The sequence below is a fragment of the Sus scrofa genome, chromosome 6 (assembly GCF_054392235.1).
Source record: "Sus scrofa isolate SSC_HxYL_T2T_F1_AM1 chromosome 6, Sscrofa_HxYL_maternal_Yorkshire_Landrace_v2.0, whole genome shotgun sequence".
Taxonomy (NCBI): Eukaryota; Metazoa; Chordata; class Mammalia; order Artiodactyla; family Suidae; genus Sus; species Sus scrofa.
In genome coordinates, this window is record NC_139388.1 from 92,420,703 (window position 1) to 92,435,201 (window position 14,499).

General features: G+C 51.1%; 1 long non-coding RNA gene across 2 annotated transcripts; it reads left to right on the top strand.

Annotated features, from left to right (window-relative positions):
• Positions 1 to 4,413: 4,413 nt before the first annotated feature.
• On the top strand, positions 4,414 to 11,914 carry LOC110261129 (uncharacterized). 2 transcript variants are annotated; one of them, XR_002344961.2, is made up of 3 exons: positions 4,414 to 4,550; positions 7,660 to 7,770; positions 11,516 to 11,914. It is a non-coding gene; the product is annotated as an uncharacterized LOC110261129 (long non-coding RNA). The 2 variants fall into 2 exon arrangements; XR_002344959.2 differs by having other exon boundaries at positions 4,426 to 4,714.
• The last annotated feature ends 2,585 nt before the right edge of the window (positions 11,915 to 14,499 follow it).

Consider the following 14,499-nt stretch of genomic DNA (forward strand, 5'->3'; position numbering starts at 1 on the left):
CCCGCGGCATATGGATGTTCCCAGTCTAGGGGTCTAATCGGAGCTGTAGCCACCTAGCCACTGGCCTACGCCAGAGCCACAGCAACTCGGGACCTGAGCCTCGTCTGCGACCTACGCCACGACTCATGGCAACGCCAGATCCTTAACCCTCTGAGCAAGGCCAGGGATCGAACCCACAACCTCCTGGTTCCTAGTCGGATTTGTTAACCACTGTGCCACGACAGGAACTCCTAAGCGCAAACTCTTTAGCCTTGTCCTGAGACAGGCTGGGACCTAGGGCCTGGGAGCCTTTGCTGCAGTGGCTGCAATGTGTGCATCTGGACAAACATCTCAAGCAATGAAATACAAAGGAACTTTAAGAGACTAAAAATAACTGCATATGGAGTTCCTGGGTGGCTCAGTGGTAATAAACAAGACTAGGATCCATGAGTACGCAGGTTCGATCCCTGGACTTGCTCAGTGGGTTAAGGATCCAGCATTGCCGTGAGCTGTGACAGGGCTGGGATTCCGAGTTCCTGCGGCTGTGTTTTAAGCGGGCAGCTGCAGCTCCAATTTGACCCCTAGCCTGAGAACTTCCATATGCCTTGGGTGTGGCTCTAAAAAGACAAGAGAAATAAATAAATAACTGCATACATGTGCAGCTGGGGCAAATTATGGACAAGAAGACACACAAAAACTAAAAACCAAACTGCCACTTCTGAAGAGCCTAGAGCCACATCAGGGTACTACGCATGCTCCCTGCACAAAACACCACCATGGGGGTGGGCAGACCGCACAAGCCTTCCCCACCATCCCTGCCCCTACCCCCGCCCCCGGACTTGTCCCCATATAAGGCAAGAGTTCCCAGCTGCCACCTCCCCATACCCAGGGAACCAGCACACAAAGGAAACTGTTGCTTGTTTTGGCTCCTTCCTGCTGCAGCAGGGTTCCCCAAAAGCCTTGCCTGAATTTTCCTGTTTGGCCTCTTATCAATACCTATTGATTAGGGAGCCCGAGAGCTCTGGACAGTAACAGCTCCATGTGTTTCACGAGTCTCATTTATCACTGAAATCCTGCTCCAGGAAGAGTGCCCGGCAGGCATGAATAAATGGCATGAATGAATGACTCTAAACGATGAGTGTGTGAATATTGAATGTGCGGATGAGGGAGTGAATCTGTGCACTTCCCCAGCTTTAGGGACTCTGGGGTGAAACTCATTTGGGTTCCAGTCCTACCCCTGCTCCTTAGCTGGGTGGCCTCAGGCAAGTCCTGATCTCTCCTTTTGCAAAAAGCACAGCACCATCCCCACCTAGCTGGCCTCCCAAGGACTCTGGGAAGATAAGGTAGGATAAGTTTGGGAATGCAGTACAAAGGCTAATTGTTTATCTTCTCAGCCTACTCCCCTGGCTGCCCCTGGCCTTTTAAGCGCAAGACCCACATCCCTCGCTTAGGCAGCAGAGTCAGATCATTAACCCACAGTGAGGGTCCTGGGGATAGAACCTGCGCTGCTACAAAGACGCGACACCAGATCCTAAACCTGCTGCACCACAGTGGGAACTCCCACTCTGCCCTTCTGTGCTTTGAGGGGTGCCATGTTTCTCATTCGCTGTCTGCCTGGAATACTCTTCCTCCCCAGGCATTACTTTGTTAGTTAACTCCTGTTCACATCTCAGCTTTCAAAGGTAACCCTTCCTACAGGAAGCCCTGAATCGCCCTGTCAATGCACTTAGCCTGCTTTCATGGAGTCCACTTGTTTCAGCGTCTGTCTTCCCATCACACTGGAGAACCTGTGAGGGCTCCCTGCTGTGTCCACAGAGCCTGGTGCTGGGCCAGGCAGAGATTTGCGGAGCAGACAAACAGTCTCTCAAACAAAGAAAGCCACTTGTCCTGGTCAATATTCTCTCTGTTTGAAAAGCCTCCTCCCTCCCTTGTCTACTGCTCTCAATTTTCCTCCTGCCAAAGTATCCTCTCATGTCCTCTTTCTTAAGCCATCCCTGAGGGCCACGAGACTGGGTAATTTCCAGAGTAAGTGGGGCCCCAAGTACACTCGGGGGAGTTGCCTTTCTGGGCATCTAGGTATAGTCCGAGTCTCCATGGAGTTCTCTTTAGGGATAGGACAGTTCCCAGGAAGTATTCAAACAAGATCCCAGACTTGGGCTGCCCCTGACTCCTACCCTAAACTACTCTATCGAAGGAAAAATTTGCCTCTGGGAAGTTCCCATCATGGCTCAGTGGAAACAAATCTGACTAGTGAAGATGCCGGTTCGATTCCTGGCCTCGCTCAGTGGGTTAAGGAGCCAGTGTTGCCGTGAGCTGTGGTGTAGGTGGCAGACGCGGCTCAGATCCCGAGTTGCTATGGCTGTGGTGTAGGCTGGCAGCTACAGCTCCGATTTGACTCCTAGCCTGAGACCCTCCATATGCTGTGAGTGCGGTCCTAGAAAAAAAAAGAAAAGAAAAAAAAATTGCCTCTGAAAAAATATAAAGGATATTTGATTAAGTATAATTAGAAAGGTAAACCTAAGGCTTACAAAACATCACATCACACCACCCTGAGTTCTGGGTCATGTTTGTGTGCCATGTGACCTGGCACTAACCAGATGGTTCAATGGTCATTCCCTCAAGTGCACTTCATTCAGGAGTAGCTTGCCCAAGATTCTGCAAAGTTTCAGGCAGCCCCAGGAGGCCTGATGAGCCTGGTTAGTGTGCACATGTGGCCGCTGTGTGTCTTTAGATGAGGAAAGCTGGCAAGACATGGCAAGGGGCCTGGTGGGGAGTAGGTGTTAGCTCCAGGAGTCTGGGGCCAGTAGTGTTCCAGGAAGCAGGTGAAAAGCCAAGGCTTTCAGCCTGGCTTGGCTTGTTGTTGCTTTTTTTTTTTTTTTTTTTTTTTTTTTGCTTTTTTAGGGCTGCACCCATGGTATATGGAAGTTTGCACCCACAGCCACAGCAACACGGGATCCGAGTCATGTCTGCAACCTACACCACAGCTCATGCAACGTCAGACCCTTAACCCACTGAGCAAGGCCAGGGATTGAACCTGCATCCTCATGGATACTGGTTGGTATTGTTACCACTGAGCCATGACGGGAACTCCTAGCTTGGGGTTTTTTAGGCACTTGGGATCTTGAGGCCGGCTGGGGGTCCCTGGGGAGCAGCATCCCTGGGCTCTGTAGTGAACAGAGACACTAAGTAGGAAATGGAAAGAGTCATTTGCAGGAAGAACTTGGTAGGCTGGGAGACAAGACTGGAGCCCATGGTGAGAGGTTTCCCCTTCGAGGGGTGGGAGGTGCAAGACCAAGACATTAGAAGGCGGGGATCAGAGTCAAGAGGGATGACGTCAGATAAGCAAGATTGTCCTCCCCACAACAGGGTAGCCCTGTGCAGGGGTCAGAGGAGTCCAGGGCAGTATCGGGAGGCAAGGGCTGGCTCTCCAAATGGCTGTCTCTGGTCACTTCCATGTGATGAGCCAGTGTATGCACTGTCAGGGGCAGGGGGCTGGATATGGAAAGACCACTGATAGATGGTTGGGAGACATACCATCTGCGTGAACTTGGCCAATCTCTGTGCCTGTTTCCTCCTCTGTGCCATGGAGGTAGTAATGTCTGCCTTTCAGGGCTGTGGGAAGAAATACATGAGATTGTGGTTATTGAGAATCTGCTGTAAAGTCGGGTGCAAAAAAAATATTGCTAACATCACTGCAGCCCTGAATAAGTGCCAAGCACTAGCCTTAGCAGTTTTCAGTCTTTTGACTCTTGAACTCCTAACAATAACCCAGTGATGTAGGCACTATTGTCCCCAACATTCATTTACACGTGAGAGTGAGGATTAGGATCCAGGCAGACTGGCTCTAGAGTTTGTATGACTTAACCACTATTCTGCATTATCTTTTCCTGTGACCATCTTTGCCCTGTCTTGCTCTGTGACTTTGGGCCAGTCTCTTCCCTTCAGTGTCCCCACCTCTATGGTAGGGATTGGGCCAGATGATCTCTTACCCTTCAAGCTTTGGGAGTTGGTAGTTCCGAAAGGGAACTTCCAAGTGGGCAAGAGGGCAAGGTGGAGCCAGAGTGAGGAAAGGACAAAATTTTCCAGCATCCCTGCCCTAGCCCTTAGTGGGTAGACTGGCAGGCTCCCCTTTGCCCTATAAGTTGTGAGGCCAATAGAGCAGGTGATGCTTAGTCTCAGCCTGAAATACTCGCTGGTCACTGGGGGTCACTAAAATCTGAGTGCCAGGAGTGCCTGAGGACAGGCAGACAGGGGACATTTGCTCTGGGAGAGCAGATCCCAGGGGGCAACAGGGCAACAGGGCCACTGGCTTCTGGAGTCACACCTCCTAGTTCCCACCCACCCACCCTGGGCCCCCACCTCCTCACTCAGGGTCAGTTTATCTGGGCACCAGGCCTGATCTGGGGCCCGGGATAGGGCTATTTCTAGATGTCCTCCTTGTCTCCTTGGCCTGGGCCTCCTGCCAACTCAGGGCACTCACACACATAGCGTGCACATGCACACACACAGACCCACTGCCTCTCACTCATTGAACTTGACTGCTGCTTGCTTGGTGCCTGACCCTGTGCAAGGTACGGACAACCAACAGATATCCCAGACTTGATGCTACCCTTTTGAGAGATGGGAGAACTGGATGCCTCCACAGATTATGACGATACAGGAAGACTATCACTGTCCCAGAGGGCTGTACACAGACCCGAAGACCAGAGCAGAAGCAGCTCATTCTGCCAGGAAGGTCAGGAAAGGCTTTATGTAGAAGATACCCTTTGGGAGTTCCCTGGTGGCTCAGCAGGTTAAGGATCCAGTGTTGTCACTGCTGTGGTTCAGCTTATTGCTATGGCTCGGGTTTGATCCTTGGCCTGGGAAGGATCAAACTGCATACTGAAGGTGTGACTCTCCCCCCACCCCGTCCCCAAAAAAGAAGAAGAAAATATTCTTTGGGCTGGGTCTTGAAGAATCCATCAGTGTCTGCCTTGTGTGGGGAGTGGAACTGAGAAGGCAGAGGAAGAGGGGATGGTTAAGCCTGGATGAGATTTTCCTGCTGAATGATCCGGGATGAGGGCAGAGGGTAGAAGTGGCAAGTGATAAGACTGAAGAATAAGAGCTCCCGTCATGGTGCAGCAGAAATGAATTCAGCTAGGCACCATGAGGTTGCAGGTTCGATCCCTGGCTTTGCTCAGTGGGTTAAGGATCCGGTGTTGCTGTGAGCTATGGTGTAGGTCGCAGACGTGGTTCAGATCTGGTGTGGCTGTGACATAGGCCGGCAGTGTAGCTTTGATTGGACCCCAAGCCTGGGAACATTCGTATGCCGAGGGTGCGGCCCTAACAAAAAAAAAAAAAAAAGAAAAAAAGAAAAAAGAAAGACCGAAGGATAGTTTAGAGCCAGAGAGGAAAAGGCCTTGCCCATCATGGAGGAGGCTGGCCTTTCTTCGCGAGGGAATGGGGAGCCATTGAAAGTTTGGGGCAAGGCAGGGCCAGGATCTGAGTCTTATTAAGGAAAGGGTTTTCTGGCTTTCGTGTAGAGGCTGGACCAGGGACTGGTTAGGAGGCTGTGGCAGCTGTCCCAGTCTGCTCATCCATGCCTGCGGCCAGCAGGAAGGGGAAGAGGAGAGGGGACATGCCTCTCCTAACTAAAGGCATGCTCTGGCAGCTGCACCCATCCCCTCTCTCTGGGTCAGGTGTCAGCTACTCCGCCCCAAGGCTGGGAGATAGTCATTATTTTGGATAGTGCCTGTAAGCTGAGAAAAAGGATAGGATGGGAGTTCCCGTCGTGACTCAGGGGTAACGAACCCAGCTAGAATTCATGAGGATGCAGGTTCAATCCCTGGCCTCACTCAGTGAGTTAAAGACCCTGCGTTGTGTGGCTTGGATCCTGTGTTTTTGTGGCTGTGGTGTAGGCCAGTAGCTGCAGTGCCAATTTGACCCCTAGCCTGGGAACGTCCATAGGCCATGGGTACGGCCCCAAAAAAGGCACACACACACCAAAAAAAAAAAAAAAAGAAAGAAAGAAAGAAAGAAAGAAGAAAAGAAAAAGGAGAGAATGGATATCAGGGACCGGGAGGCCTCTGACATAATGGTTTGAAGTCTCTCTCTGAAATTGGACTTCCGGAGTCTTGCCTCAGCACTTACACAATTCCCAGCCGTTTGGGCAAATTATTAGCCCTCTCTGGGCCTCAGTTGTCTTCTGAGCTAACATACCAAGTCTTAGAGTCAAGCCTGGTGCATAGTGAGGCCTAGGGTTGTCTTTTGCCTCTTTGGTGTGGGGGAGTTGGGGGACACTTGTGTCCTGAGTTCCCTGGCAGAGCTGAGGCACCCATAGGGGCTGATGTATGGCTAGGGCACCCAGGACTATTTAGCCCCTTCCCTTAAACCTCATGGTTTAGGCGTTCCTGTTGTGGCTCAGTGGTTAACAAATCCGACTAGGAACTATGAGGTTGCGGGTTCGATCCTTGGCCTTGCTTAGTAGGTTAAGGATCCAGCGGTGCCGTGAGCTGTGGAGTGGGTTGCAGACGTGGCTCAGATCTGGTGTTGCCATGGCTATGGTGTGGGCCAGTGGCTACAGCTCCGATTGGACCCCTGGCCTGGGAACCTCCATATGTTGTGGGTGCAGCCCCAGAAAAGACAGCAAACAAACAAACAAAAACCTTACGGTTTAGCAGAGAACAGGGCCTGGGGGCCCTGGGAAAAGAAAGGTCAATTTTGGAGGGAGTTCAAGAACAAACATGGCCCAAGAAATTATACCTATGGACACAGAATCTTTGGAGGTAGCACAGCCTGGAGCCCCTCCCCCTCGAAAGATGGCAAATCCCCCAGCACCAGGAGGAGGCAGTGAGTTTTTTTGTTTGTTTGTTTGTTTTTTGCTTTATTTAGGGCCACACCTGCGGCATATGGACGTTCCCAGGCTAGGGGTCGAATAGGAGCTACAGCCACCATCCTACGCCGCAGCCACAACAACATGAGATCTGAGCCTTGTCTGCGACCTACACCACAGCTCACGGCAATGCCAGATCCTTAACCGGCTGAGCGAGGGCAGGCGGCGAACCTTCATTCTCATGGATCCTAGTTGGGTTCCTTAACTGCTGAACCCTGAAGGGAACTCTGGAGGCAGTTAGTTTTTTGTTTTTTGTTTTGTTTTGTTTTTGTCTTTTTGCCATTTCTTGGGCCGCTCCCGTGGCATATGGAGGTTCCCAGGCTAGGGGTCGAATCGGAGCTGTAGCCACCGGCCTACGCCAGAGCCACAGCAACATGGGATCCAAGCTGCATCTGCGACCTACAGCTCACGGCAACGCTGGATCCTTACCCACTGAGCAAGGGAAGCGATCGAACCCGAAACCTCATGGTTTCTAGTCAGATTCGTTAACCACTGCGCCACTACAGGAACTCCAGGCAGTTAGTTTTGAGTCAGGGGCGCTTGACGCCGAGGCTTAGGGCTCAGACTCACAGATGCTATGTGACCCCAGGCCTCCAGCCACCATTGCCCCTCTCTGGGACCTGCGTCTTCCCATTTGGAAGCTGGGGTTTACTTATTCCTGCCCCTCTGCTGGGTAACTGTGAAGATGAGAGGTGGGTCCTGGCTCTGAACTGGGATCTCCTGGGAAAGCGGGGCATTGCCGTTCCCTCCTGATGTCACGCTTATCTGTCCTGCCTTCGTCCTCATTCAGCCTGTGCCCCCTTTCCCAGGCTACTGGCTGTGAAACAGGGTGAGAGACGTGCTGACGTAGGATGGAGAGAAGAGCCTAGAAGGCCTGGCGTGGGAAGAAGATACAGCAACTTCAGGGGAAAGGCAGAGCGGTAAGAGGGAGGGTTCGAGGGCAGGGACCAGAAGCTTGGCAGGGGAGTGGGGAGGTTCTGGGGGGGCACCTGTTCTCCCCCTATTCAGGCCCAGATCGGGAGCCTGCTGAGGGCAGGCACTGGGTCTCATTCATCCCTCTGTCCCCTTCCAGGACATCGCATAGGCCCCCCACAGAAAACAGGTCTGCTCTCAGGGTTCGTTGGTTGCCTCAGGGCCCACCCCAGGCCTCCATGAAGCCCCCCATTCAGACTCTGCTTAGAGGAAGATCTGAAAAGCAGCCCTAGGAGGAAAGCAATGCCCTGGGAGGTAGTGAACCCAAGCAGGACCCTACGGGCCTCCTGGACACAAGCTTTTCTATGTCTCCCATTTCTTGTGTTTAGGAAATACTATGTTTCAGCCTCCACGACCCACCCTGGTTTCCAAAGGGCAGGTTCAAACAGTGGCTACTCAGGGAGGGGAAGGGATGCAGAGACGGGAAGAACCATCAAGAAGCAACAGTGCAGCCTTGGAACAGGGTCCTGCTTCCTCCTCAAGGAATATATATAACCATATCTTTGAGTTCTTCTGCAGAACTAACACCCCAACACATGAAAACTAGAGAGAAGAACCACCACAACCAGTCCTGGGCCACATAACACCAACTTTGAAGAAGAATACAAGCCTTCACCTACCCTGATCCTTAACCTTACCTATTTTCTTTTTTTTTTTTTCTTTTTTTCTTTTTTTTCTTTTTGCCATTTCTTGAGCCACTCCCATGGCATATGGAGGTTCCCAGGCTAGGGGTCTAATGAGAGCTGTAGCCACCGGCCTATGCCAGAGCCACAGCAACGTTGGATCCGAGCGGCATCTGCAACCCACACCACAGCTCATGGCAACGCCGGATCATCAACCCACTGAGCAAGGGCAGGGACCGAACCCGCAACCTCATGGTTCCTAGTCGGATTCGTTAACCACTACACCACGATGGGAACTCCAACCTTACCTGTTTTCTACTCCCAAACTATAAAACCATTTCCTATTCTTTCCCAAGGGAGGCCATAGTTTTTTGTTTTGTTTTGTTTTTCTTTTTAGGGCCGCAACTAGCACCAATGGCATATAGAAGTTCCCAGGAGAGGGGTCGAATCAGAGCTATAGCTGCCGGCCTACACCACAGCCACAGCAATGCCAGATCCAAGCTGCGACTGCAAACTACATGGCAGCTCATGGCTACGCCGGATCCTTAACCCACTGAGCAAGGCCAGGGATGGAACCTACATCGTCCTGGATGCTCAGTCAGGTTCATAACCCACTGAGCCACAATGGGAACTTCTGAGGGCACAGTCTTTAAGGCATTAGCCTGTTGTGGCCTCCTTTGCCTGACAAAGCAATAAAGCTTTTTTTTTCCTCCTTCACCTAAAACTCTTGTCTCCATGTTTCTATTCAGCACTGGTGGACAGAGGCCAAGTTTTGGCAACAGCAGGAGACTGGGTCCCAGGCAAGGGATCCTTGTTGTCTTGCTTTGTGACCTGGGACAAATCACTGTCCTCTGGGGCGGTCTTGCTATCTGAATAGCATGAGGGCCGCTATGGTTTGAGAGCCATCTTACACCAGAGAATCCTGTCTTTAAACAAATTCTGGAGTTCCCATAGTGGCGCAGCGGGAACAAATCCGACTAGGAAACATGAGGTTGCGGGTTCAATCCCTGGCCTCACTCAGTGGGTTAAGGATCTGGTGTTGCTGTGAGCTGTGGTGTAGGTCGAAGATGCGGCTCAGATTCTGTGTTGCTGTGGCTGTGGTGTAGGCCAGCAGCTGCAGCTTTGATTGAACCCCTAGCCTGGGAACCTCCACATGCCATAGGTGCGGCCCTAAAAAGCAAAAAACAAACAAAAAACCCCCCCAGAAAACAAATTCTTAGGTAAATGTCCAGGAGATGAAAAAAGTGAAAGCGTGCTGCACTGGTGGCACTGGGAAGGAGCCTGGAAACTACTTGTGTGGCCCTGGGGTCCAGCAAGGCCACTGTAAAGAGTGCCGCAATGGATGATGGATGCCTGCATCTCTGGGCCTGGCAGGCCTGGGGTGGGGATGGGGATGTGGGGAGATGGGTGTCTACATGGCTTTGGCAAAGAGAGGGCAGAGCCCCTCCCCAGGTTGCCCTGGGAACTGACCACATCCACGAAGATACAGCAGCCATCCCACCCCCACTCCTGGGATCCCTGGGCTGGAAGGGAGGCGCCCCAGAGAAAGCCCCCAGATTCCACGGCCTCTGGGTGCTTAACAGGGTTTGGAGTCCTGAGTAGGACAATGAGGTGAGGAGAAATGAGGTGGAACCACGAGAGAGATTTGGCTTCAGGAGACTCCTGGCAACAACGGGTTAAGTGATCTGGAGACCTTCTCTGGGTCCCAGTTTCCCCAGAGGGATGAAAACGAAGATATCCTTTCTTATCTTGTGACTGGAGGAAGGATGGGGGTGGGGTTGGAGATTGTGCTGTGGGAGCCGAGTTTCCCAGGAGAGATGAAATCCTGCCTCCCAGGAGAGATGGAATCCTGCCTGAAATTCAGAGGCGGTGAGGGTGGGAGTGGTTATCAGAGGCATGGAGGAGGTGGGGCGGGTGAGGCAGGGGGACCGGAAGACTAACTTTTGAGCCTGGGCTCTGCCACTAAATTGGTGTGTGTTGTCCCCTCTCAGTGTTAGCGGGACTTATGTACAGAGAAACGAGACACCAAGGCTTTTACCAGGAAGCAGCGTTTATTCGCTGGGGCACTGGCTCAGCAGGTTAGCATTCAGAGGCTGAGCCCCGAACGGAGCGGGATGCCGCTTTATATACCCCACTTGTTTTCCCACTACGTCTGTTTCTTTGTCCCCCCTTATCAGGTATACTATTAATTTGGGGCACACAGCTATAGATGCGCCTGCGCTCATGGATATAGGTTATACTACATTACTATAGAACTACGCATGCGCGCACAGCTCTCGGAGGCGCCTTCCCTTTGATCTAGGAGGGCCCGGCCCCCACCCACTACATCGGGGACGCAATTTCCCTTTCTAAGGGGACTGGATGCTCCCAGATGCAAGAGTCAGTGACTGGAGTCCGACTGGGGCAGGCCAGGGTCCCTTTGTGCAGAGCCCGGAGCGGCCGTCACAGGCAGTGGGAACCCGAGGGCCAGGTAGGACGCAAGTGCTGAAGGGAACTTAAGGGTCATAACATCCAACTTTTGGGGCTTACAGAAGGGCACCAGTTGCCCAAGGTCCCAGGATGGATTGAGGGCAAAGCCAGGACAACTAACTCCAGACCACCTGATTTGGCTTCTCCTCACAAGAAGCCCCGATTGGGAGATGCAGGAGCAAAAAAAGCAGGGAACTGGGGAGACTGACTCCCTGATCCCTGAGGGGTGGGGAGGGTAGAGGTGACAAGCATGGAGATGGTGATACACTGCGTAAGCCCAGCCAGAGTGCCTTCCTCTCCTCTCTCCCCGGAACTGGTGATCTGGGAGGTTTACTGTTGCCCTTCTTATCTTCCTGTAGGTGCTCCAATTAGACCCCTAGCCTGGGAACTTCCACATGCCACCTGTGTGGTCTTAAAAAGACAAAAAAAAAAAAAAAAAAAAAAAAGGCATGCATCTCTAGCTCAGACATCTTTTAATATTGATACTGTAATAAAGACAATCATCTCTGTTTCTGCCGTCTGCTGACTATCCTGGGGTTGCTCACGGAAAGCAGTCCAGGCGATGTTGCATTATAATCCTCTTTCTTCTTCATTTCACAAGAGGCCCTGAGAGCTCTGGGTCGACAGTGCCTGACAGGTGCTGGCACAACGCCATGGCAACAACTGACCAAGCAGTTTCTCTGGAGCAGACAGCCTGGGTCCAAATCGCAGCCTCCTTGCTAGCTGTGTGATCTCAGACAGGTGACTTAACTTTTCTGTGTCTCAGTGTCCATGTTTGTAAAATGGCAATGTCACAATATCCATCTTATGAAGTTGTCAAGACTAAAAGAGTTAATATTTATAAAGTCTTAGAAGATGATGGAACATGATAGTGTATGAAAATAGAATGTGTACATGTATGTGTAACTGGGTCACCATGCTGTACAGTAGAAAAAAAAAAGTTGTATTGGGGAAATAACTATTAAAAAAATTGAAAATAAATAAATAAATAAAAAATAAAGTCTTAGAAGTGCCTAGCATGTGGTAACTGTTCAACAAGCATTCGGTGTTTTTTCTTTTTCTTTTTTGTTCTTTTTTGTTGTTGTTTTTGGGGCTGAGCTTGTGGCATATGGAAGTTTCCAGGCTAGGGGTCACATCAGAGCTATAGCTGCTGGCCTACACCACAGCCACAGCAAGGCAGAATCTGAGCCGCATCTTTGACCTACACCACAGCTCATGGCAACACCAGATCCTTAACCCACTGAGCAAGGCCAGGGATCGAACCCACAACCTCATGGTTCCTAGTCAGATTTGTTAACCACTGAGTCACGACGGGAACTCCCTTAGACTCTAGTCAACAGAAATTGAGAAGAGGCCAGACAAGAAATCCAGGTGAGACTTTGTCGGGATTCAAGGCTTTATTGAGACTTGAGTTACAGCACGATGGAGTGAAAACGATCAACAGATTCCCTTGCTCGCTCCCTGGGTTGAGGAGGCGGCACTGTCAGGCACTGTCGACCCAGAGCTCTCAGGGCCTCTTGTGAAATGAAGAAGAAAGAGGATTATAATGCAACATCGCCTGGACTGCTTTCCGTGAGCAACCCCAGGATAGTCAGCAGACGGCAGAAACAGAGATGATTGTCTTTATTACAGTATCAATATTAAAAGATGTCTGAGCTAGAGATGCATGCCTTTTTTTTTTGTCTTTTTAAGACCACACAGGTGGCATGTGGAAGTTCCCAGGCTAGGGGGGTCTAATTGGAGCTATTGCTGCCGGCCACAGCCACAGCCACAGCAATGTGGAATCCAATTCCTGTCTGAAAATTACACCACTGGAGTTCCCTTGTGGCACAGTGGAAACAACTCTGACTGGGATCCATGAGGTTGCAGGTTCGATCCCTGGCCTTGCTCAGTGGGTTAAGGATCCGGCATTGCCGTGAGCTGTGGTGTAGTCGCAGACATGGCTCGGATCTGGTGTTGCTGCGGCTGTGGCTGTGGCTGGCAGCTACAGCTCTGATTAGACCCCTAGCCTGGGAACCTTCACATGCTTTGGGTGTGGCCCTAAAATGACAAAAGACAAAAGACAAAAAAAAAAAAATTACACCACAGCTCATGGCAACGCCAGATCCTTAACCCTCTGAGCAAGGCCAGGGATGGAGCCCACATCTTCATAGATACTAGTGGAATTTGTTACCACTGAGCCACAACGGGAACTCAGACATATTCCTTTTTTTTTTTTTTAATCTTTTTACAAATAAAAATGTCATATGTGTAATGAAGGCATTTTCACTGACAACAGTGTACCTGGTCGGATAATGGACAGTCCACCAAGTGGCCAGTTATCTTGGAGACTTTCGAATTAACTGCAGTGAAGAGAAACCTGCCCTGCCAGTGAGTCATGGGCATCCAACTGGCCTCCATTAGGAACAAAAGTTTTTTTTTTTTTTCTTTGTCTTTTTGCCTTTTCTAGGGCCACTCCTGCAGCACATGGAGGTTCCCAGGCCAGGGGTCAAATCGGAGCTGTGGCTGCTGGCCTACACCATAGCCACAGCAATGTGGGATCTGAGCTACGTCTGCAACTCACATCACAGCTCACGGCAACGCTGGACCCTTTAACCCACTGAGCAAGGTCAGGGATGGAACCCACAACCTCATGGTTCCTAGTCGGATTTGTTAACCACTGCACCACGACGGGAACTTCTAGGAACAAAAGATTTACAGATAACCAGATTTACAGAAAATTTACAGAAAACCATTTCTTTTCTTTTCTTTTTTTCAAGCTCGGGGTTGAATCAGAGCTGCCGGCCTGCCTACATCACAGCCACAGTCATAGCAACTCCAGATCTGAGCTGTGTCGGCAACCTATGCTGCAGCTCATGGCAACACCAGATCCTGAACCCACTGAGCGAGGCCAGGGATCGAACCCGAAACCTGATGGTTCCTAGTCCGGTTCGTTAACCACTGAACCATGACGGGAACTCCCAGAAAACCATTTCTATGGGAAGATGCGGGCTTACTGGAATCACTCCTCTGATACACTTTCCAGAGTTCCCTATGGGCCCACCCTTGAGAGTGGCTGTTCTTTTGTTTTGCCCACTAACGGCAGCCTAAGAGGGAGTATTTCAGAGAGCTCTGAAATAGCACCCCAAAGAGGAAAGGGGAACTATCATGATATAAGTCCTAAAAGTGAAGGGGGAGGCCCACGCAGCCAGGCACACATTTTACGGACGTTTGCTGCCGGTCCCGTGAAGGTTGCTACTAGTTACCAATATCAGTCATCATTGATGGATTTTAGTGTTTTTTCTAGATATGAGGAAATGCAAGAATTAGCATAAAATCTTCTCCTGGGAGTTCCCGTTTTGGCGCAGTGGTTAATGAATCCGACTAGGAACCATGAGGTTGCGGGTTCGATCCCCGCCCTTGCTCAGTGGGTTAACGATCCGGCGTTGCCGTGAGCTGTGGTGTAGGTTGCAGACACGGCTCGGATCCTGTGTTGCTGTGGCTCTGGCGTAGGCTGGTGGCTACAGCTCCGATTCGACCCCTGGCCTGGGAACCTCCATATGCCGCGGGAGCGGCCCAAGAAATAGCAACAACAACAACAACAAC